The sequence below is a fragment of the Numida meleagris genome, chromosome 7, assembly GCF_002078875.1.
Source record: "Numida meleagris isolate 19003 breed g44 Domestic line chromosome 7, NumMel1.0, whole genome shotgun sequence".
Lineage (NCBI taxonomy): Eukaryota > Metazoa > Chordata > Aves > Galliformes > Numididae > Numida > Numida meleagris.
The window spans coordinates 27,194,797-27,218,104 of record NC_034415.1 but is presented as its reverse complement, the minus strand read 5'-3'; the positions used below and the strand labels follow the sequence as shown (position 1 = coordinate 27,218,104).

General features: G+C 43.7%; 1 long non-coding RNA gene across 1 annotated transcript; it reads right to left on the bottom strand.

The window, feature by feature from the left end:
• On the bottom strand, nucleotides 1,338-11,707 carry LOC110402878. Its single transcript, XR_002441376.1, has 3 exons — nucleotides 11,622-11,707; nucleotides 5,430-10,218; nucleotides 1,338-5,141 (listed from the first exon to the last, which is right to left on the bottom strand). It is a non-coding gene; the product is annotated as an uncharacterized LOC110402878 (long non-coding RNA).

The following is a 23,308-nucleotide window of genomic DNA, read 5'->3' as shown; positions in this document are numbered from 1 at the left end:
CCGCCAACGCCCGGCCCCGGGGGCCTCGGGGAGGGATGGGGAACCGCCGGGAGATAAGGAACTTTAGTTCGAGCCTCGAAGCAAACGGGATGCGGGTTTTCCCCTCACTTACAGGCTGTCGCGTGAGTGTGGGGACGGGGAATTCGGATGTACAAACGGGGTGGAGGAGGATGCAGCGGGCGCTCGGCCGGCCCCGACCTGCGCAGGGAGCCGCGTCTGCCCGCTTCGCCACGCAGAGCCGCTCTGCCTTGCCCAGCGCGGTTGGCCAGCACCTCGGCCCTTGTGATCTGCCCACCTGGACGTGCTTCTTCCCCCTACCGACACCCCGCAACAGACGGCTCTCCTGGGCCACCAGCAAGGGCTGCGGAGCCAAAAGGCGTGCAGCTGGACCGCCAGTGTTGGTAGCTCCCAGTGGTGTCTATGAGGCACAACCTCCCATGCAAACATTGGTATTAGTTTTAGAACAGGCGAATTCTGCACTTCAGCGCGTGTATACAGATTCGAGAAATATTTTCCTTTTGGGGATCTCCGTAGGAAAACCCTTTTCACACCAAGTTTCAGCCTGGCAGAGGGCTTTGCGCCGTGCCCTGCAGAAATGCTTCTAGCCCACCTTGTAGGGGTGACTCGCTTGCTGGTGTTCACAAAGTGAAATACACACGTTTACCTGCCCGGCCCATTTTTTTACCCATGTAATAAAATATGACACTAGAGGGCGGCCTGTTAATGTAATTCAGTAACGAAGCTGCAGCGGCTGCGGATGGAGACGCGCAGTCCCATGCGTTGCCGCCCTGGGCACCTTCACCCCCTGAGACAACCAGCACTGCCGGGACATGAGGAGCGCCCCGAGCACCACAGCAGAACCCACAACAATACATAACGCTATGGAATGGGATTTCCCAACGGAGCAGCGCAACTTGTGTTATGAGCTGTCCTTTTAGCACTTAGTAAATCTCAGAGGAGAAAGTGGCTGGAACCGTCCTCTCCGCTCCCTAACGCCAGACCCTCGTCCTGCCCCAAACCACGGAATGTTTTTACAGCTAAACAATAAGGCTGCAGCTACAGCCTGCTTGGAGGAGACAGCACTGACGCTCGCACGAATGCAGCCCCCGCTGGTGGCTGTGCACAGCCTTCCCGTGCCCAGGGAGGTCTCCTGCAGTTGCAGAGCCCAGCCTCCTTGTGTCAAACGAGGCTAATATCTGCATGCAATTTAATAAATTAAAGATTCCAAATATTTTTAGAACACCGGACTCAGTATGCATCAGAACTGCTAGGTATTATCTAAGTACGCAGTGATGTCATTGCTAATATTTACATTTTGTCCTGCCTGGCAGCAGAGATCTCCTTGTGGTAGGCTGCTGACAGCAGTACCTTTTCTCCCCCCTGCTTTAAAATCTATGCCGGGCTCGTGAGCCAGCAGGCAACGCGATGCGGTCAGACGGGCTGGAGGAAGAGCGAGGACGTGGCTCGCAGCACCACACCCGTGGGCTGAGGCCTGTGCCATTGTAGGTTGTTGCACATGGGATGTTTGGGTGCTGGAAGGCATCCCTGCAGCTCGCTCTGCCGTAGCTCCAGTGCCGTGAGACTACCAAAGGCAGCTCGCCACGTTCACCACGAAACGAGGGAACGTTTTAAGCTGAACTTTGGTGAGACTTTCTTATTGTCTCCAGCAGAAGTTGGCCTGAAGTTACAGATGGAAAGAACTTAAATTAGTGGCCGCTGTTCTGAAAACTGATATTCCTTAGCATTTAGCAATAACATGTCTTCAGTTTTTTGCTAAATTGCAAACGAGCAATTAATTTTTCAGCACTTGTGCAGAATACTTTAAAAATGGAAACATGAAAGTCTTCTATTAAAATGAAGTTGATAGTATGCACCTGCCACTAATGTACTGTACACTGTGTCTTCCACTCATTATAGTGATGATTTGGGTTGAGATCAAGAGTCATATAGTGAAAATCACTTCAACACGTGCCTGTTCATATGCATAAACTCCTGTGTACCAGATGGCAAAATATAATGACATCTTAAACAGCTAATTGCATAAACCTTGTAATGCAGATAATTGCTGAACCAAAGTATGAGTTAATAATTTCCCAGTGTATTGCCTGGCTTGACACTAATTCTAAAGGAAAGTTGTGACAATTCTAACACACTAAAGTTCACCAAGCGGTAATTAAAACTAGCACTTAAAATCATTCGACTTTCAAACCCTTAATTACAATTCAGCGGAATCACTTTGTAGAAATCTAACATTTATAGATAGTTACATGATAGCTGATATTTCATCATCGTCCCTTTCATGGCGTTCTTCTAAGGCACGCTTCAGGAGGCAGCGAGCTCTCTCTGGAACTGCAGGGTTGTAATGATTTCCGTACCAGCGGTCACTGGGAAGCACTTGGAAAGCAGAGGCCGGGGATCGGAGTGAACACACGTACTGCTGTAGTTTGCTCGCAGCTTACGCGTGGCAATTAGCCATTCTGAATCACCTGATGGTATAAACCTAAATCAACGACGAGCCACTACAACGAAGCGCGTCGGTTTTCAAGGAGCGGGTTCAAGAACCAGTTTTGTTTGGGTCTACAGCAGGTCCAGGCCTCACAGACGGGCCTGTAACACATTGCCGGCTGTTACCCTGAATTGCAATAACTGCCACGGGATCGAAACAATAGAGAATGGAAATGTAATTAATGGTAGTAAATACAATTTTAGGAGAAATAAGCCTTATAAGACAAACCCAATTTCTTTCTTTGATGAGGCGCATCAAATAATATGATGAAGGTAAAGACTGAATGATAAAGGTCAATGAAAAGATGCGATACTCATTTTTTATGGAGATTAGAATTAACACTGTATGATATTCTGATCAAAAAACATTAGAAATAGCAACAGAGCATGCACTAATTAGATTAGGAATTGGCTAACAGCCTGTTAAAAGCTAGCTATGAATCAGGAAGCGTTATCAAACGGGAGAGTTTTACCAGGATCATCATCGGGTCAGATGCTAGTTAATGTTTTCTTCAATGAGCTGGATGTAAACACTGTAAATTCACAGCTGATAAATTTGAGGATGACAGGAACATCGGTGGAGTGACAGACAATGATGAGAATGATACTCCAAGTGATCTCAATTGCTTGATGAGCTGAGCCCATTCAAACACAATTGGTTTTAACACAGACAATATAAGATTATGCAGTTTCTGGTGCTCGCAGTTTTAAAAGATTGTTGGAAAAGTGGAGAGGGTACAGAAAAGAGCCACAGAGAGGATTTCAGGGCTGAAGGAAGTGCTTAATGGTGAAAGACTTAAAGCACTCAATCTGCCTAGCTTACTGGAAAGAAGTCTGAGACGTGACATGGGTATAATGTGCAAGGATGTATCTATGAGATCACTCTGGAAGTATCTGCTAGATACTGATGAAACTTTTGATCTTTCAGAGAAGAATGGCTATCTGCAAGCCAGCTGAGCAAATTCAAGGGAGAAGTTAGATTTCGACAGCAAAAATGGCTGAAGGCTAACTTTCAAGGCACAAAGTAGCTACTGTGGTTTTTGACATTTTCAAAGCAAGTGCAGAAGAGCTGCGGTAACCAAACACAAGTTAATACATTGAACGCCGGCGCAACAGCACATAGTGATTTGTAGTATTTCAAGGGACTTTCTCTAGCCTACTAAGCTGTGAGTCTACGCACATCAGCAGAAATGTTTCTGAAGTGTTTGGGAGCAGGAACGTACAGCTGTGCAAAGGAATAATCAAGTAATAACAAGTCTAACACATTTCATGGGCTCTACAGACACAGGCCAGGTGTGCAGGTATAACTCGTTTATATATCTGTAATAACAAATTATTTCAAGAGGTAGGGACTGAGTTTCTGCACGGATGTGGAGCTATGGGAAAGCACCCAGAAGCAGCCTCCTGCTGCAGACGGGCCGCCCCTTGCTGCCTGCTGGCTGGAAGCAGCTGGTTCCTGGAGCCTGGAGCCTCTGCTCTCCAGTGAAGGAGAAGCAGTGACCACAGCTCAGGGAACCTCTTACCTCAAACTCTCTTTTATTTGCAGTGTGAATAAGACAGTCCTGGATGAGGGCAGGTCACAGTCAGAATACTAGGTTGAAAGTTCACCCCAAACCTCTTTTTCTGAAGCAGTACTGCCTCAGCAATCGATTCCCATGAGAAAATGCTGATAGTTTCTTGCCCTGCTGCTCACACAGCTTCTTCCCTCTGTGACCTTACATACCTGCCTCAGCAGTTCCCAGACATGTATCCTGTGCATCCTTTGCATTCTACAAACATGCTCCTCTCTCCTCCCTCTGAAAAGCTCAAGAACTGCCAAAACCACGATCAATCACAACATGTTTGGAGGCTCTACAATACCACCACACTGTGCATCTGGTCTTAGCTCAGTGTATTGCAGAAGGGAGAGAAGCAGAGACTTCATCTAATTTCCTTCAGCTGTAGCATCTTTTTGGGGGTCTTCTAAATTCAGACTATGCACAGCTCAACTTTACCTAAATACCTGCTGGGCGAAATGAAAACTGGGATCTAAATCTGTAAAATCAAAAAGCATAGGCTGATTCTGTGTAGGAGGTCAGAGTAAAAGCTCAGCACAATCCTTTCTGCTCTTCAACTTGTTAGCCCATGAAACGTAACTACCAGGTGTCTGTTGTTCCTACTGATTTTACAGATAGAGGTGACCAGAGATACTGGTGATTCAATAACAAGCCAAAGCAAAAAAAAGACATCGGGCAGCATTATTAAAAGGTAACTCAGATGCCAAAAGTTGGAAGGGCACAGAAATGTCAGTGACAGCAGAGCCTGGACAGCTAGATGGCCTCAGGGACTTAGGGATTGATCCAGTGGCTGCTGACCTGCCTTTTGAGCTTGCAGTGGTGCTGGCAATTAACTCAACGCAGGAAATTGTCCCACTGATCAACACAGCAAGTTAAAATGAAACACAAGCTGAAATGACTTGCTGGCATAGGCACAGTCTGAGGGATTTCTTTATCTTTGAAACAACTGTCAGATCCAGGATGAAGTGGTATGATATGAAGGAGACTTATTTCTCAAGCTGTGATCACAAATTGGTCTTCCTCTTTTCTTTCAATGGAGAGTGGTCTGATGGGGATAGTTTATCTTCCAGAAGCGAAACTCTAGAAAACAAGACAAAATGCATTGTCATATCTCTTTACTTTTGTAAAGTTAAAATTTCTAGATACCTACTATGTCAGTGTAGAATAAAAACACTTTCTGATAATAGATTTGATCAAAACAGATTTAAGAAATCTCACTAAAGCATCATGCATTCTGACTGTTAATAATAAATAACTAAGGTGAATTTATCTCCAATGCTTCCTTTCTGACCAGCATTCACTAACACTCATATAGCAGCAATGTAATTCATATTCACCAAAGATGAACATAACTCAAAGTATTCCTACCTGGCCATGGCTGCCTGGTACTGTCCAGAGGAGGAGTCATCTTCTCATCTTCTCCCTTTCTTTCTTCAGGATGTTTGCAGGAAAAGAGTCAGCCGCCACATTTTAGATTCTCCTAAAACTGCATGTCTGGTTTTTACTATGTATCATATGTGTCCTGATAACCCCAGACACCGGAGACAGCCTGAAAGATGTGGTGGTAGGCAGATAAGACGCTTTGGGAAAAAAGGTGGGCCCCCAGATTCAGTTTTCTTATGGTTTTGGAGCATTTGCCCTGTACCACTGGCCTGATAAAATAGCCTTATAAAATACAGGATCATGTGGGAAGTGGAATCAGCTCCCAGAACTGGTGAAAAGTAACTGGAGATCTGTCACTTTTCCAGATGAACATCTGGCAAGTGATTTTATTTACTTTGATTTCTAAGACCCTAAGGCATCTAGAGATCAGAAAGTAGTTCAGTCTGTTCCAAAAAGAAATGCACCTTTCTTCTTAGCATCAGTTCCCAAAATGTTCTTTTGCGTACCTCTATCGCCATGTGTAATTACTTGCAGGTGCCAGCTGGAACACGATGCCTTTTGTCTTTTCTCAAGTGCTTTGGCCAGCACGGACCCAACAAGCTTGGTTTACCGTGATTAATAGGTTGGCCATTGGTCAGTGACCATTGGAAAAGGACATCTCACAAGATAAGAGCTTTCATTGTCAGTCTTATGGATTGCTTTGCCTTGGATGTACCAGAGCAGTATTGCTGGAACAATTTGCACCTGAGTCTGAAGCCAGTGAGACATGCACGGACACACAGGACTCTGCAAGAACTTCCAATTCAGGTGGCTGATGGGCACCAGAACAAGGAATAGAAACGAGTGATGGCGATTGCACTTAGACTTGATTCATACACGTTATTTACTTATCATCCACTCCATATTCCACCAGTTTAGGTTGTTTGTATGGGCTCTTATCACCATCCTAAAACCCTCCAGCAATGTTTGCTGTCTGCTCTGTTAACTGATGATTTCATTGTTCATTACACCTATTTATGTGCAACTGTCAGGAAAGGTTTTGTTCTTTCATCTAAGTGTAAGTGAGACCGGTATCCTCCAAATCACGGTGGGATTTTGAACTAGGCAATGGCTTCGGGGAAAAACCTGAAGATTGCCTGCAGAAAGAGAACAAACTCTTTAGAGACTTTTGTTGCCCGGCAGAATGGCTGCCGGAGGCTTGTCAGGTAGCAGGAAGCCTTTCCCAGGGAGATTCTGCAAGGCTTTGACATTTATAGGGTTGCTGTTGGTGCAGCATAACCTCAGGAGCATCATTATCACTGACCTATTGCAGAGCTGCCACCATTTCGTGTACTGTATTCTTCAGCAGAGCAATTCTTATCAGAGCTTTTCTTAACTCATGCCTTGTCAGTGAGACCTTTTTGCTGTGTCCCTTATTTCTGTTCAGAATACAGAGTAATAATAGAACAGAAAAACAAAATTCTTAGGAATTAGGGTAAAGTTCTTACCCCTTTATAGCGTTCAGTAGCTTCTCTTGTTTTCAGTAAGCTACAGACGTCCCTTAGCATTTACTGATGCAGCTGCAGTGGTCAGCATTGGCAGAAGCGAGGAGGGATTTTGCAAGTTGTGACTGCTGCTGCTCTGGGGGAAGCTTCCTTCTGACAGGAGAGGTGCCGAGGTACCTGGGACTCCTGGTTGCTGGCCCCTTGCAGCTGTGCCACGCTGATGCTCTCTCTAAGTTAGAGAACTCAGCAACGAACCATTTCTGAAAATCTTGGCCATTTAATTTCTACAGGCTAGCTCTTATGTACTGTTTAGCTCAGTGAATAGACTCCAACGCTGTTTTTATTTCATTGTTTCATTTTTAACCCCTGTCATGTGACAGTTTCTTTAAATTATCTGATTTATCCACAGCATTCTTCAAGATTTCTCCCTGTAGATTATTTGATTGTGGGGATTGAAGTGATCACCGCATAGCCACACACTGCCTTACAGAGCTCCCACTGGGGCTCTTCACACACCCATACATGCTTGCAGCTCCCACTAATGCTCGCCAGTGGGACTTAATGTATGAACAGGAATATGAGAATAGACCCTTTTCTGGGCATTTGGCTTTTTTTTTTGTTTTTTAAGACATGGAATGCCACTTGGACATTTGGGTTCTGTCTGGGGCTCCATCATAGACTTTCTGGGCGGGACGGTTGGATCTCCACTGGTCAGTTCCTATGAAAATGAATGCAAATTTGAATTTGATTTGAGAATTTGCATTGTACTTCCACGTACCTATTTTCTGCATCTTTAGTGGTTCTCATATCTCCAGGCTCCCCGCTATGCTGGCATTCACACGCATATAAGTTAAGCGATGACAGAACACTTTCCATCACAAAGTTGAAATCTTCAATATGTTTTGTAAAACTAATGCATCTTGTACCATCTGTAATCCCACTCCACTGCAATTCAGGGACATGCAAATGTTGAGTCATTATTATTTGTTAGCCATATGAAAATAATGGCTCATTTCAGAGTAATTTGTACTGAACATGTGTCCACATCTGAAAGGGGAAATGACCAAGTCAAGACACGGTCTGTCAGTTTTTTTTTACCCTGGAGGTTTTCTGCCTTTAAGCTACACCTGGGAGATTTTTTAGGTGGATTTTTTCTTATTTTTTTTAAATGTATGATCCTTGGTGATGTTTGCTGAGCTATAATTCTGGGTGCACTAGGGACCAATGAACTAAAGTAAAGCCAAACATGGGCAGGAAGCACTGTATTTCAATACCAGCCTCTCAAGAATAAATTTACTTAGTTTAAATCTCCACTTTCTACCTCACTGTATGCTTTCAGGCTTGTTTTACTGGTACTGGAAACGTGAATGTGCCAATAAAGGAGTAACATGATAATGACAGTATCCGTTTTCCAGAAGATCTGGCTCCAAACCGAACCACACCATGGGCAGAACTTCATTTAACAGCAATAGTCTATTGAATTCAGTCTGTGGGCACTGGGACACACTTTGGAAGGCCAAACCGTAGGCACATCTTATGAAAAAGCCAACTGGCACATTCAGCGAATTCAGCAAGTGGTAACTCACAGTGTTTTCTGTCACCCAAGGTTGACCAATGCTTCCTGTTTAAAAAGTTGATTTTCAGCGCTCGTAACTTCACCAGGTATTAGCAATTAGAGGAACATTCTCCACACTTCATGTTTTTGTCAGGCTGATTTCTTTCTGGAATTTTTTTCATCCAAGCCAATTCATCTATCTCTAAAAAAAAGGCACTAGAAAAAAATGTTTCAGTGTTTCTGGCAGTTCGTCCTTGAAAAGCCCTGTCGACATCACGGTCTGAAGCAATAACTGGGAGATTGGCCTACATCAGCCATTTCTTAAGAGATGCTTCACAGCAGCCTTGAAAATCCATCAAATCTGAAAAGCCTTTATAAGCTCAGAGTCTGCACGTGCTCGATAGAAGTTTTTGTCTTTTTTTAAGCATTAAGTTGCTAAACTCAGTGCAGGTTTTATAGGGAACTGGCCCCACTTGGGTAGCACACACAGACCTGCCTCACCACAGGGGTTGAGAACCCTGCCCTACAGCCTTCTTGCAAAACTTCCCCAACTTTTGCACACTCGATCCTGCATCCCCATTGGTGTCCTGTGAGCATCCTCTTCATGTGCAGTGGGATGTAATTTACAAGCCAGATAACGAGTTAAAATGGCCACGTCCTCATTGCCTAGTAGGAAGTATGTCTCTTAACTGGTACTAATGGATGGCAGCCGTTAGTTACTCTTACATTAAGGTGCATTCATATTGAAATTTTATACTGACATTACAATGCCTTTGATTAAAATGCAGAAGAATTATGCGTTAGATGTCATGTGGCTGGATGGAAGCATAATTTAGCTGAGTCTGCAGATGCAGTCATGCAGGTGTTTCTGTAATTCTGATTCAGTTGGTGAAACTGTTGATGTTCAGTGGCCCTCAAATCACATAACCATCTGCAGTTCAGCTCCTTGTGAAAGGAATTCCTTGTGTTTTTTTTTTTTTTTAAATCAGATATGATCACTGGATTCCTAAGCAAAACTTCTGTGGGTTAGACAGCATTTAAACGTCAGGTGTTCTGCAGGGAGGGGAGGTACTGCAGACATCAGGCACTTCAGCTGTGCTCGTTAGCTGCATGTCTAATGTAAGGAGAAGTGAAAACCTGGGCTCCATGGGGGAGCATTTCCCTCACTTCAAGAAGCGTTGTGCTTTCTTCAGTGGGAAAAAGTTGAAGCCTGAACTGTGTCCAATTTGCGGTCTTTGAATCTAAATCAAGTCTGGCCTTACACACCTCCCTATAAAATAGTCAGATACCTGAAAAACACTTCATGGCAGAGGTTTTGCAGTTACATTCACATTTTCTGCTTAGATCCATTATTAATGAACACAATTTTACCAGCTACAACTCTTGCCACTTCCAGTTTTCACGAACACCAAGACGATGCCAGTTACTTTCAGCACAGAGAGAACTAAGTCCAGCACTTGGATGGGTCCATGACTGCCAGCAACAGCTCCCATGCACTTAAAGACATGCATGCACACAATTTCTTTGCTAGACTGAGGAATTCTTCAAGGCAAGAAGATGTGATGGGGGGGAGTAAAAGAATGTAGGAATGAGGTAAGAATGGCAGGGACAGAGCTAGCAGGAGCAGCACTCCCTCCACAGTGCTGCTCATGGTGTAACACAGCTGCTGCCCTCTCTTGCAGCCATTTCCAGTCCACAGGAGCATCCTTCCAGTCTGGGAACATCAAGCACTTTCCTAGGATTTGAAGCAGGATGACATTAACTTTTGGAAGTTGATAGACTTTATGTCATTGGAACGCGCTGTGAAGTAATCTAGCTAATGTGCAGTTTTGTCTAGAAGATCTCCGAGAATTGAGCACGGTTTGAAAGAATAAAGCAAGTCAAAATCACAGACTGTTTCTTTTTTTACCTCAAGGGTCACTGTGTTTATACATTTTGAAAGAGTTACTGAACTAATTTGTAAAAGACTTCTATTTTATATACTAAAGAAAAATAAAGACCTCACAAGATTTTTAGTCCGTCAGCAACATATGGAAACGAGAAAAATCTGTCCTCAGTTGCTGAGGTATTTATTTATCATTGAAATCCCAGACATTTGCATTCAATGTAAGGGCAACGCAAATCTTATGTATAACCTCCTAGAGAATTCGGTTAAAAGCAGTTTTGGATACCTGTAAGTAATTATGCTATCACATTCTCTAACGGATTTAATTCGGGCCAAGTAGCAACTACCGTATGTCCAAAAGATAATGAATTAAAGCAATGCTTTGGCATATCCCCTTTCTGAAATGTTAGCAGCCTCTCAAGTGACTTGAAAAATAGGCTTCAATAAATGGACAGGAAAATATATGCAATTAAATTCAATCAATAAAGCTGTCCTTGACCAAAGTCCAAACATTAAAAACAACTCCAATTGAATTATGAGAAATCCTTTTCTGATTTTAACTAGATTAGTTTAATCACATGTGCACCAAAGTTGCATGCCATTCCTCAGTAAGTTTATGGAAACAAAAAGCAACACACAGCGCGGCCTCTCGCTTCAGCTCAGCTCTGGCTTCTCCTTAGGGGAGAGCACTGTTCTAGAAAAGCCATTTTCTGTAACAAGGTCACTCATTCAGAGGAAAATGGCAGAGCAGGGTCCCAGGTGACTGCCATAGTTACCAGCCTTCTCTCTTTCACTTCCCTGCAACTCCTCATCCCCATACTACAAGAGCTCTTTGTTTCTTCTGGGCGAACAACACTTCTGAAATCCTGAAAAGCAACTCAAAATGTGAAACCTCCTCCAGATCCCATCTAACTAGAAGGTTTTCATTTTTTTTTTTTCCTTTTCTTTCTGGTGCTTTTTCCTCCTACCATAATGATATAGCTGAGGATAAACACTGTAACAAAATCAGAGATGCTCAAAATTGTAAGACTATGCATAGGTACAAGCCACAGACATAAGTAAAAACAGAAATCCTTCATAAGAAAAAAAACAACAAAAAGCATATCAGACACTGATAGAAATTAGGCCTCTTCAATATCAGATATCACAAGAACCTTTACAAATAACCATGTAAATACTCAAATCCTCGTTAAGATTTTTCAGTGCTGTAGGAGCATACCAACCAGAGGAACCTAGTCATATTCCCCCTTTACCTCAAAGACAGCAAGAGCTGCCTTCCTTCTTCTCTTCCCCAGGGATGTAGGACAGCTGGCAAATAATTCCACATAAACCAGACAGCCATCAGCTGGCAATCACAACCCAAGTCTACTTGCCTGCGTGAGATCTGAACCAGCAACACCTGAGAGTAAAGCATTGCTAGGTGAGCTCTTTGAGCTGTCTCATACAGTCCAAGCATTCTCTTAAATTTAGAGCAAAACCAGAATATTAGGTTATTTTAGAGCTGACATTTTAGCTGTGAAGCACTTAAGATATGAAAAAGATAGAACTGGGGAAATAATTCATAAGTAGCAATGTGTTTGTTGAATTTTTACTCTTCAGAGACTTGTGGTTTTTTTGCAGTTCTTTCCAAAACCAAGGGAGAATTACGATAAAATGGTTTGTCTTGGATAAGGGACAGTGCATCAGAGGCAAAGTTATTTCCTGCCCTATAACAGGAGAAATAAAGCACTGGAACGAGAAAGAGGGAGTAAAACTGTAATGAGTGGTAATGGCTGCAAGGTTCAAGACTTGCCCTGGCCTCGTTCCTCCTCCACTAGCATGAGCAGGAGGGAAAATCCACGAAAAGGGCCGTGCTCATCCCCAGTCTGTGACCTCCAATGTTCCCACAACGACATAACTCTGTGACTTGTCTACAAAAGAGACTTATGCTCAGTTCAAGCCCCCCGTTACTAAATTCAAGGCGCAGCTGGTTGCAGAACATGGAAATCCTCATATGGCTGCAGCAGTTGCACTGAATTCCAGAGTCACTTGTCTGCTGGCTCTGGATACGTATCCTGATCTTCAGAGGGACACAGACCCAAACATGACAAAACCTAACCATAGAACAATATCACAAGGTAAGGCTCAGCGCTGGAGTTACAAGATGGAAAAACTTGCTCTGATGATGTCTCCTGCTGCCTTTGTTTGGACCGGATTGGCTGATAATTCCACAATGTGCCTGGAGCCAAGGCTGACTAGTAGGACACCTGAAAAAGGCAAATACCAAATGACAGCAGAACCTCTGCCTTGGACAATCTCTAGCTGTCTGCACGCATACTACGAAGCCCAAGAAGCTTGCATTCCCTTAGCAACCAAAGTTGGCACCTGTGATATTTGTTTTCAGCAACTGACACCAAGAGTTTGAACTTACATCTGTTTTACTGAATTATGATAAAACAGTATTAGTAACTGCAAAAAACAGCGCTAATTTGGACAATACTGTCCAGATAATTTGCAGCTTGAGGCGCCTGTAATTTCATTTCACATATATATCATTTAATGCTATGGGAAATCACACAGTAGAGGAACATGACAAGTCTTACACAGGCTGGATCTTGACAGCTTGACCTATTCCCAGCTATAAAACTTGCTTATGTAGAAGTTTTCCTAATGTCTTTTATAGTTCATTTGTGAAGGATTGTCCACCTGGTGCCTTATCGCATACTGTGGAATGAGTCCAGGAGATGGCAACAACATGAACTGCTGTGGGGGATAACAAGGACTCTGTTATGACTGGGAACGTTTGCAGTACTATAAATAACTCTATCAATATTGTGATAATGGCACTTTAAAGAGGTCTATTTTACAAGTGTTGAATGTAAGAGAGACCACAGCTGTGCTCATTAATTCTGAAGTATGCTCCTCTCTATGTACAGTTTGCAGGTGTAACAATAGGAGTGTTGACTCAGTGCAGGTCTAGCTAGTGTTTGGATTTAAAAAAAAGGTCACAGTAGCATGATTAGTTCTTAACAAGTCTTTATTGTGTTTGGCAGAGGGAAAGCAAATGATGATAGTTTAATTGAAAACAATAAAAGTAAAATGGAACTTTGTAACAGAATTCAGCTATACGTAAATAGCTTCTCCCCCCGCAAAGAGCAAGTACCGTAATTGACAGCAGTAGATCTTTTGATAATTAATTGCAGTAAATTATCACTTGGCACAAAGAAGGCATAATTCTAATTAATTTGCAACCTTTCCAGCATAACGCTGAATTGAAAATGGCACTGCTGTAATTTTTTTTTGGGGGGGAGGCTAATATAGAACTGGAGTACAAACAACATTGTGATGCTTCCCTGTGTTTTCCTTGCTTGGAGTTGAACTTGGGTGATTCAGTCCCTTCCACGCCACTGCTGTACTACACGGAGATGACCCAAATGGGCAGGAGTTTCCTGCAGTTAGAATTAATCTGCCACAGCATGAGATAATAGAATTACGTACAGAGATGCAGTCAGATAACTGGTTCAGCTGGGGCTGGTATGGGACATTGGTGCCTTGATTTGGGACATCAGGGCTGTGAAGAGTTCCTTTCATTGTCCTTTTGACCTTGGTATCATTTGCAAAGAAGTTACGAGGTAGTGTGGGCAAGCCAGATTATTTAGGCAGCACTAAGGAGAACTACAACACGGGTCTAATTCATCAGCCTCCATCTTGTTAACAGCTTACAAATAAATTTTCTTAATCTCTGGGAATGCAAATCCTTCTTGGCAAAATGGCAGGTCCTCGTGAGGAGTTGTGATGTAGGGACACCTATTGAGGCATCTAGCTAATAGCACAGACAGTTTTTAACTCTGAGGATTGCATGGATACAAAGGCCAACAAGTCCATTTTCCTCAGGATGCTTTGTGAGTGGTTATGGATGAGGTGCCATTCCTTCCTTGCCAGAACTAGATACCACAAGGAGGCTCCTGGCTAATGATTTGTCAATGGAGCTGAGATCTGGGCCCCAAACTGCAACTGTGCACAACTCATAACTCTTCTGTGCCCCAAAACTTCTCTGTGTCCCTGGGATATAATATTTACCTCCCGCGCATCAGTGTTGTGAGAATAAATTAACTTTGGGAGAGTATGTTGAGTTCCTTGGAAAACAGTTACTAAATAAGTACAAGTATTATCATACATTAAATCAGATCAGCTATTAAAAACGAGAACAAGTCCTCAGATCTGCAACCCTCGCTACATCAGTTTCTCCCTCCTTTGCTGATTACTGTTAGCCTTGATAATAATGAACTCAAAGACGATATTAGCAGCCTAACCTATACTATGATTTAATCTTGATTGCCACAGATCAAGGTTTGATTTAATTGCTCTAGAATTAATTAGGAAGAAAAGCAAGTTATAAAAAAGATTTTTTCACTCTAAATAAAGAAACTGTTTACGTTCAGTTGGAGTTCATGTTAGAACAAATCATTAAGCTATAAAAGATTACATCTGGGCTGGAATTAAAGTCAAGCCGATTCATTAACCCAAATGGTAGCCCAGAGATTACCAACATGGTATTTCTGCCTTGGTGATCAAAGGATCAAGGGATACATGACCAGATGACCCTAATTGAAGCAATCTCCACCAAATTTTGCAAATGAACTTGAAACTACTAAGAAGATAGTCTCAAACTTCTGTCAGTGTGGAGAGCAAATCTGTTCTAGTAGCCTTACTTTACACATATGGTAAGGGAAAGGAAAGAAAAGAAAGCTAATGACAATCCTTTACGCAGTACATAAAGTACAAATATTTTCCTTGAGTTATGGAGGACACTTATCCAAATTGTTTAGAGTTGTCTGTTACCACTTTTGAAACATAGTGAATTTACAGTCAGAAACTTCATCGCTATTGCCCTGTCAATGACCTCATCACACCTGACCTACAGGGAGTACCTTCTGGTGGGTTAACCCATAAATCAGCCTGCACGCAAGGCCCTTCTCTCAAAAGCCTGCCAGTTGTGCTGAATTAGGTATGATAGTTTTATTGTGTGAGCTACTGTTCACCGGGGACTGAGCAGAAACTGCTGACCGTATTTCACTCCAGAGTGCAGGATGAACTTGAGCGTTGTTCCCAATGGTGAAAGGCCAAGCCTGTACCTCAGTGGGCCTCTGAACCCACAGACTCAGCTCTGCAGATGCTTTGTCAAGGTAATAATCGGAAGCATGAACTTGGGTTTTGTCTCAGGTTTTAAATAAGAAAAATGCACTTAAAAGCTGAAAAACGATAGGGGTGTGACTTCTTTTGAAAGACTGGTATAGACATTAGTGAAATTCTACATATCCCTCTGTGGAAAATCAAGAGTCACTGAGCAAAAGAACTTCCTGAAGACAGAGACTATAATTCATCTTATGAACGGGGTGGAATTGGATGTGATAACTAGTGATGGACAAACTTCAAAAGGCTCAGAGCTTGTGCTTGGTTTGGATAGCCATCCAGGAGCTTTGATGCACATCCAAAGCTTATCTGGACCTTCTGGGCCTGTAAATATTGGGATGGAAATCTTGCAAGAGCAGGCTGTCTCAAGAGGTTTCTCTTTTTTAGTATTTTGGGCAAGTATTTTCTTGCCGTGCTGGAAATACAACAACAACAACAAAAAAAAAACGACGACAAGAAATAAGACCTGCTTTTAAAGAGTACTACATCAAATCTAAATCAAGAATAAAAAGACGCGTCTCTTGAAATGTTTGAGACATCTCCAGACCTTTTTGGAGTCAAAAAGGGCAAAGTTTTAAAATAAATGTGGAGAAATATGCTCCAGTTTCTTCTGAATCTCAACTGTGCTGCAACCATTTTGAGCTGGAGGCTTTCTTCATTTTCTCTATCTTGGTACAGTTGCTTCTATGTGTAACATTAAAAATGCCATACAGATTTTGCATAAATGAGACATAAATCAAGGTAGCAAGAATACTGGCATCATCTGAACTGTAGTTTGTATATATTGCAGTTACATAAAGTAAAACATAACTTCCAGAGGCCAGTCTTTGCACAAAACCTCGCACAAGTTTTTGTGAAGGTTTCTGTTTGTATGTGTGTGTGCACCCATGTACATTTTCCTAGTTCTCTGTGGACACAACAGATTACAGTTGCTGAAACTTTTTCTCTTGGTTTTGCAGTGGCGATGATTGTATAACTACACTTTATGCTAAATAAACCAGTGCAAAATGTTGTGGATGAAGAGAAGTTGGCTAAAGGGGCTGGTAGACAGCCTTATAGGTGTGTGACAGCAGGACACGGAAGCTAGTGTGACAGCAAAACTGACAAGGGACTTCTCTGGAAGATTAGATTGGTCAGGGCCTAAACATGCTTTTTCTCAGCAGGATGTAACCTCTGGGCCACCATGTATGAGCCAGCAGTGTGCTCTTGCAGCTCGGAAGGCAAATGGTAGCCTGGGCTCCATCAGAAGAGGAGTGGCCAGCAGGGAGAGAGAGGTGATTGTCCCCCTCTACTCTGCCCTCGTGAGGCCCCATCTGGAGTACTGCATCCAAGTCTGGGGCCCCCAGTGCAGGAAAGACAGGGAGCTGTTAGCGAGGGGCCAGAGGAGGGCCACCAAGATGATCAGAGGGCTGGAGCACCTCCCCTACGAAGACAGGCTGAGGGAGCTGGGCTTGTTCAGAGAAGGCTGCGGGGTGACCTCACTGCAGCCTTCCAGTACCTAAAGGGAGCCTATAAATAGGAGGGGAGTCAACTCTTTACAAGGGTAGATAATGGCAGGACAAGGGGAAATGGTTTTAAGTTGAAGGAGGGAAGATTTAGGTTGGATATCGGGAGGAAGTTCTTCACAATGAGAGTGGTGAGGTGCTGGAACAGGCTGCCCAGAGAGGTTGTGGATGCCCCGTCCATGGAGGTGTTCAAGGCCAGGTTGGATGGGGCCCTGGGCAGCCTGGTCTAGTATTAGATGTGGAGGTTGACAGCCCTGCCTACGGCAGGGGGGTTGGAGCTTGATGATCCTTGAGGTCCCTTCCAACCCAAGCCATCCTATGATTCTGTGATGATTCTATGTAACCTTCTGTGGGTTGAGCTTTAGAGATCTGCTGAGGACTTCAGAGTGGGGCCCACTGCAGAGCAGAAATGGAGCTGTCCTACAATGGAGTGAGGACACACGGCTCCTTGGTGCTGGTAGAGGCCATGCCCTTCAGATCGCATGGCTAACATCTCATAACTTGCAACCCAACAGAATCCCCATGGACATGATATCACTTAACCGTGGGTTACTTATTTCAAATGTTTGTGAAGAAGCCATAGTCTGCTATTTCCATCTCCCTCACCTGCTGTAGTCATTGCTGCCTGCGTGTCTGACAGCGGGCTGGCTGTGCTCTGCTCTTGGGGCTTTGTCCAGTTCCAGGCATGGGAGTGTCCCTGCTGACTGCAGCCTGAAGCTGGCTGGGGTTCTGAGGAGCTCACAGAGCACAGAGCTGCGTGCTGGCCGGTCCCCCCATAGCAGCAACACCTCAGCTGACTCGCATATAAATAGCATTAAACATCCTCACTGTGCTAGCATGGGATATCAAGTAAATGAGGACATAAAAACCCAGCCAGTTCATGCAACAAAATTCACTATCCATATGCAGGAAGAGGCAAATCAGGTCTTGTGCCATTATCAGAACTTTTAAAATTATCTTTGACCATGTCATCCTTCCTTTTTCAGCCAGCCAGTAAGCCACATTTTGGCATCTTTGTACTCAGATGGATATATATTTTACCTTAAGCAGTACACATGAAATAAACCTAATGTATTAATAACTTGGGGAGTAGATTTGCATCCAAAACTCCATTATTTTTATCTTGTTTATTTCTCCTTAAGGTCACAAAAAGTATAAAATCTAAACTCGAAATATTCCAGAATGGTACTGCAGAATTAGGCAAATCAACTACGTATTGGCATAGCAGCACTAAGAATAGAGATCTCCACAGAGTTTTGCAAAAAGAGACTTTTTTGCAGATGGAAAAGCTTAGACACAGAGTTAAAGTTAGCACTGTAAAGAGGCAGTGGAGGAAAACAAGCGGTGAGTGTCTGCCCATGCGCACAGACTTGTCTCCTTGTTTTTTTCCCCAGTGTTGACCTTTGGCTGCCCCAAAGTTGTTGGAGCATTGATTAGATGCTGCAGAAGGGGAAATGGTGGTGAGGTTAGAAGATAAACCTCAAAGAGTTTCAGGCATTCAAGGGATAAGGCTGACTGAGGTGCTTAAATACTGGATGTGTCCAAAATACAGCTGAGGTCCTGATGGGATCAGGGTAGCAATTCATCACTGGAGATGTTTGCTTTCTGCCATCCAAGAAGAGGTGTGGGTCAGAAGACCACCCTCATCCTCACAAAGCCTCAAGCCCAGAGGCAGAATGATGAAGAGCAAAAAAGACTTACAGAACCAAACCAACCCCCGATCTCTTTAACGGAGAAAGGCATTAGATGTGCATGGGTGGTGGGGGGGTAGTCCTTCTTCCACCTTCCCCCACAGCAGAAACCCTTTTATGAGCAGAGACAGCAGGTGGGGTGAGCTATTCTCTGTTCTTCTCAACTTCTCTGCTAAGTTATACCCCATGGTTTAGGTACCAAACGGGCAATCTCAGTGAAGTTCCTGTCTGCTCACTTGATGTCCCTTACCTACCAGGGATGCTGGAGTTCCTTTTGCAGAGGGATAGGCAATGCACCTGCCAGTAACGAAGAGCACCCAGGGAGGGCCATTGTTAATATTTAAAAATAATCCTATTGGTAAAGAATAGACAGCAGAGTCTATAGAGTGGGAGGCCAACCCATTTGATTCATAGACTCCACTGTATGGAGGAGGACAAGCCAGTCCCAGTGCCTCTTCATTGCCAGGCTTTTTGGAGAGATGTGGTGGGGTTTTGTGAGGTGGGAGTTGCTTCATGCTGGCCACCAACAGCTGTGAAATGTTAGTTGTGTCTTTCAATACAAGCAGCTGGGGAGTATTCCTTACATCTTGCTCAAAAATATCCAAAATATCTTGGGAGAGGAATCTGTGCATAGCAAGGCAGACAGAGAAGGAGGGGTCTGTCCTTCTTTTTCAGAGCATGGCGTTTCCAGACGTGATAGGTGACGATCCCATTTCCTAGGGAGTCAAGAGCTGAAGGCAGATGCCATTTGGGACAATTTGCAGTGAAAAAAGTCCAGAATAAGATTTTTGCATTTGAAGACCCTGGAATTTTGTACAGAGTGTTAGTAACGGTTTGAGGGAAATTTGTGGCTGAGGAAAACTGCAAGCTTTGCTGTGTCTAGAATGAGATGTGTACCAGATATCCAGTTTCTACTACCGATTTTAGGAAGCAGGTTTTCCGAAGTACATGAGTTGTGTGTTCTCATGTATTCAGCATTTATTTGCAATGAACTTCTTTGAAACTCCAGTAAATGGCTTATGATGATTTTGCTACTTGGCCTCCAATGCTTCTAGGACATGTGCAAGCAGAGACCAAGAGGATGTATGGAAAGAAAAATGAATATGACCCACTCACGAACTCTTCAGAGAAGCTCTCTTTAAAATTGAAGGGAAATAATTTTCAAAGATATTTTAATCATATTTTTTTTTTATAAAGGATTACACATGTGGTGAGAATCATGAAAAATCACCTCATGTATTTCAGTACCTACAGGAGCTTTCAGACCCCACATCTAAAAGACCTGGCCTTCGTTGTGGAGGTCTGACGAGTCAATGTATTCAATTTCTACTCAAAAGGTCACCTAGCTGAATTCCAAAATGCACACACCATTTTTTTTTTATACACATGGAGTATTACCATAGCTGTTACTTCATTTTTCTGAATAACATCAATTGTAATGCTGTAACAATCTGCAGGGGTTGAGGTTTTGCAGCTGGCTGACCAGTTGGAGCTACTTGGGGCTGAAGGTGTGCAGCCAGGCCAAGCCCAGGCTCTGCTGCTCACGGTGGAGGAAAATCTCCCCGAGGGCCCACCAACACAGGAACTGGGCCACCAGAAATGGTGCAGCTCAGACTGGAGGAAAGCAATGCATACAAAATGTAGGTGTCTTCCAGAGGAAAAAAAAGATATTAAGCTCTTGCTCTGAACAGATTGCTTCAGCCCTTGGAGAAGGTGAGCTAATGCCAGGTGACGGTATCGCAACTCAAGGGAGCAACAATGTGATGGCGAGATGAATTGCTTCCTGGAAGTGCTTCTCTCTTCCCTGAGTGCCAAAGATGCCTGATAGCTTTTTCAGAATAGGCATCTAGTTTTCAGGCAGTTAAATGTAACTGAAGTGAATCCAGCCTTCATGCCCAGATGTGGGACACACTGTTTTTGGGAGCTAGGACATGTCTGATGTCAAGATCGTTATGGAAGTTTAGAAGTGAAATTGGAGCTCGGTCCAGTAATTAAAGGGATTGCGACTCCTCAGCTCTGGATTCTGCTGCTCTCACATCCTTGTCCTGTGAACCTTAGAAAAATCACTGCAGACAGGATTTTTAAAGCTGTTTAGGTATGAAATCCTACTGGTTTCAGGTGATTCACCCAGCTTGTGGTCAATGAGAGTTAGGCATCTAAGCGCGGCTGGGATTCTTGCCCTTAAATCTCCTTGCTTGCAATATGAGGATAACACCTGCCCTCCAGGCGGGATTATTGCACTTCGAGATCTTTGGGTGGCTGGTGCTGCCGGTGAAAAGTGCAAATTTCAGATTGTCTTGCACGTCATGTGCTGCAGATAGCATAGCCCTGCGGCGCTGAGCACCACCGCAACAGACCTCAGATTGCTGTGACAAAATTCACAGCACAATCCGATCTGTGAGATCAGCTGCTCCCTTCCTCCTGGCTTCTTATTTACTTCTGGTGCTGTGAGTCGGAGCCTTGAATAAGGAAACAGCAGCAAGGTAGAAAAGTATTTATTTTGGTCTGTTTTTCACTAGCACAAAAGTATGTGCTTTCTCCCTTACAATGCGGCTTCTGAAAAGGTTTGTGGTGTCAGACCTGGAGCGGCAGCAGCAGGCACAGGCTGCCACAGTCAGTTGCCCGTCTCTCCCAGTAGATGATGCTACAGCGCGACTGTTTAGAGCGATTTTAAGCAAGGTTTCTCGGGGAAACCTGCTGTGGCAGGAATGCTTCTGGGGTGCAGCGCTGCAGGAGTAACGTGCAGCAGTTATCCTGAAAGCCGGGAGACCAGTCCGCTCCTGCTCTGTTTATCAAGAGCTGAGAAAGGAATGCGTTTAGACCTTGCGCAGGTTTTTAGGATTTTTAAGCTGACCTTTCAGCAGACTGACGTGCTTCCGTTTCTGCCGTTCCTGCAGTGGAAGCACGCTTCCAGCCCTAGCTTGCCGCGTCTCGACTCTTGCCATTGGAGAGCTCTGCTTAAACGGGAGATTTGTTGGCACTTCGCTAAGCCCGAAGCTGTGTGGCCCCCCACCTTTGTTTCCATAACATGTTGCTAACCTCTGCTCAGTGCAGTCAGACCCATCCAGGGTAAATCATTTTGAATGTAATATTCGGCACGGGCTGTAGTTTTCTGGTTGCTTTTGAAACGTGCAATGATAGTTATTGCTGGAAACAAAGCAGCGCTTTGCCTGTAGATGCTGCCAAAGTTCAGCTGTGTTTAAGCTCAGGCTGCTCTCTGGAGCCAGGAGAGGAAGTGGTTCTGGAGTGGGAAATGTAGGCTCAGATATACATTTCCCTGGAATTTAGGAAAATTAGAAGGAGTTTGGCCTTGCCTTTGCTTCCATTAGAGCTTTTTTTTGAGGACTTCTAGGGCAGCCAATATAATTCACTCTGAAATGAAGTTTTAAAGTTCAAAGATTCATCTGGAAGTTATTAATAAAAACAATAAAAAATATAAACTTAAACCCAGCATGTTTTAGTGAGGAAAAATTGCCTTATTATTTTTTTTTTTTCAGTTGGATGATTTTGTATTTCAATAGCTGAAAAATATATGTTCTTTCCTTTCAGGAAAAAAGCAAGTTATTAATCTCTTTATGAGACTTCTGGGCCTGCAGTGAAGACACGTGCATGCACCCTTTGACTCTCCATGACCAAGCCATCAGTCTGCACTGCTGTGTTAGGGAACACACACAAGGTCCCCATCCTCGCAGTCGGCGCAGAACAAAGAGCATTTTGGGGAAAAAATGTACAGAAACACAAAACGATCTCCCTGGATCCCATGTTTGGGATCCAGAAGCTCAGAGAAGGCCTGCATGTCTCTTGATTCGTGCCTGGTCTGCTGGCTCGTTATTGCTTCTATATGAATAGTCATCAATTATGCACTGGGGCTGTACGATGTAAGCCCTCCCTTCCCTTCCTACATTCCTGTGCACTAACATAACACACGTTGTCAGAGATTCAGCACCGGTGTTGCCTTGTCCCTGACTGATGCGCTTCACTGGGTCAGGAGCGTATCCTGGGACAGTGAAGAATGCATGAAGATATATGGACAGGGCTTTTTTTTTTCCTTCAGAGAAGTTGGGTGAGAATCAAATTGCCTGAAGGAAACTTTGAAGAGACTTTTAGTCTCTTTTAAGAAAAGAGATTCTGCAAATATCACCGACCCGCTGTATTTGTGGTTATCTTGCCGCTGACTGTATTTGGTTTTCTGGAATTCTCTCAAGAGATATTGTCTATTCAGCACATGCTGCAAGCAGCCACTGCAGAGGCTATTTGATAAGTGGAGATGTTTTGTGTCCCTTGCTCTCTGGAGCTCATTCACACCAAGCTGGGCTTTTTTTTTCCACTTACTCTGTTGAAGGTTTATCAGTGGGAGTGGGACAGATGAAGCAAGTTTGACAAAAGGTAACAAATAGGATGAACTTGGTCTTGTGTGGGCCTTAGGGTGGAGACCAAAGGAAGTGGCTTTGGAGCAGGGAAGTTTGCTGATGGCCGACTGTATGGGAGCTGGAAAACAGCCTGATGAGCTCTTGGATCAACTTCAGAACTAAAAGAGCAGTATTATCATCTTGGTGTCCCATCATTAGGAAG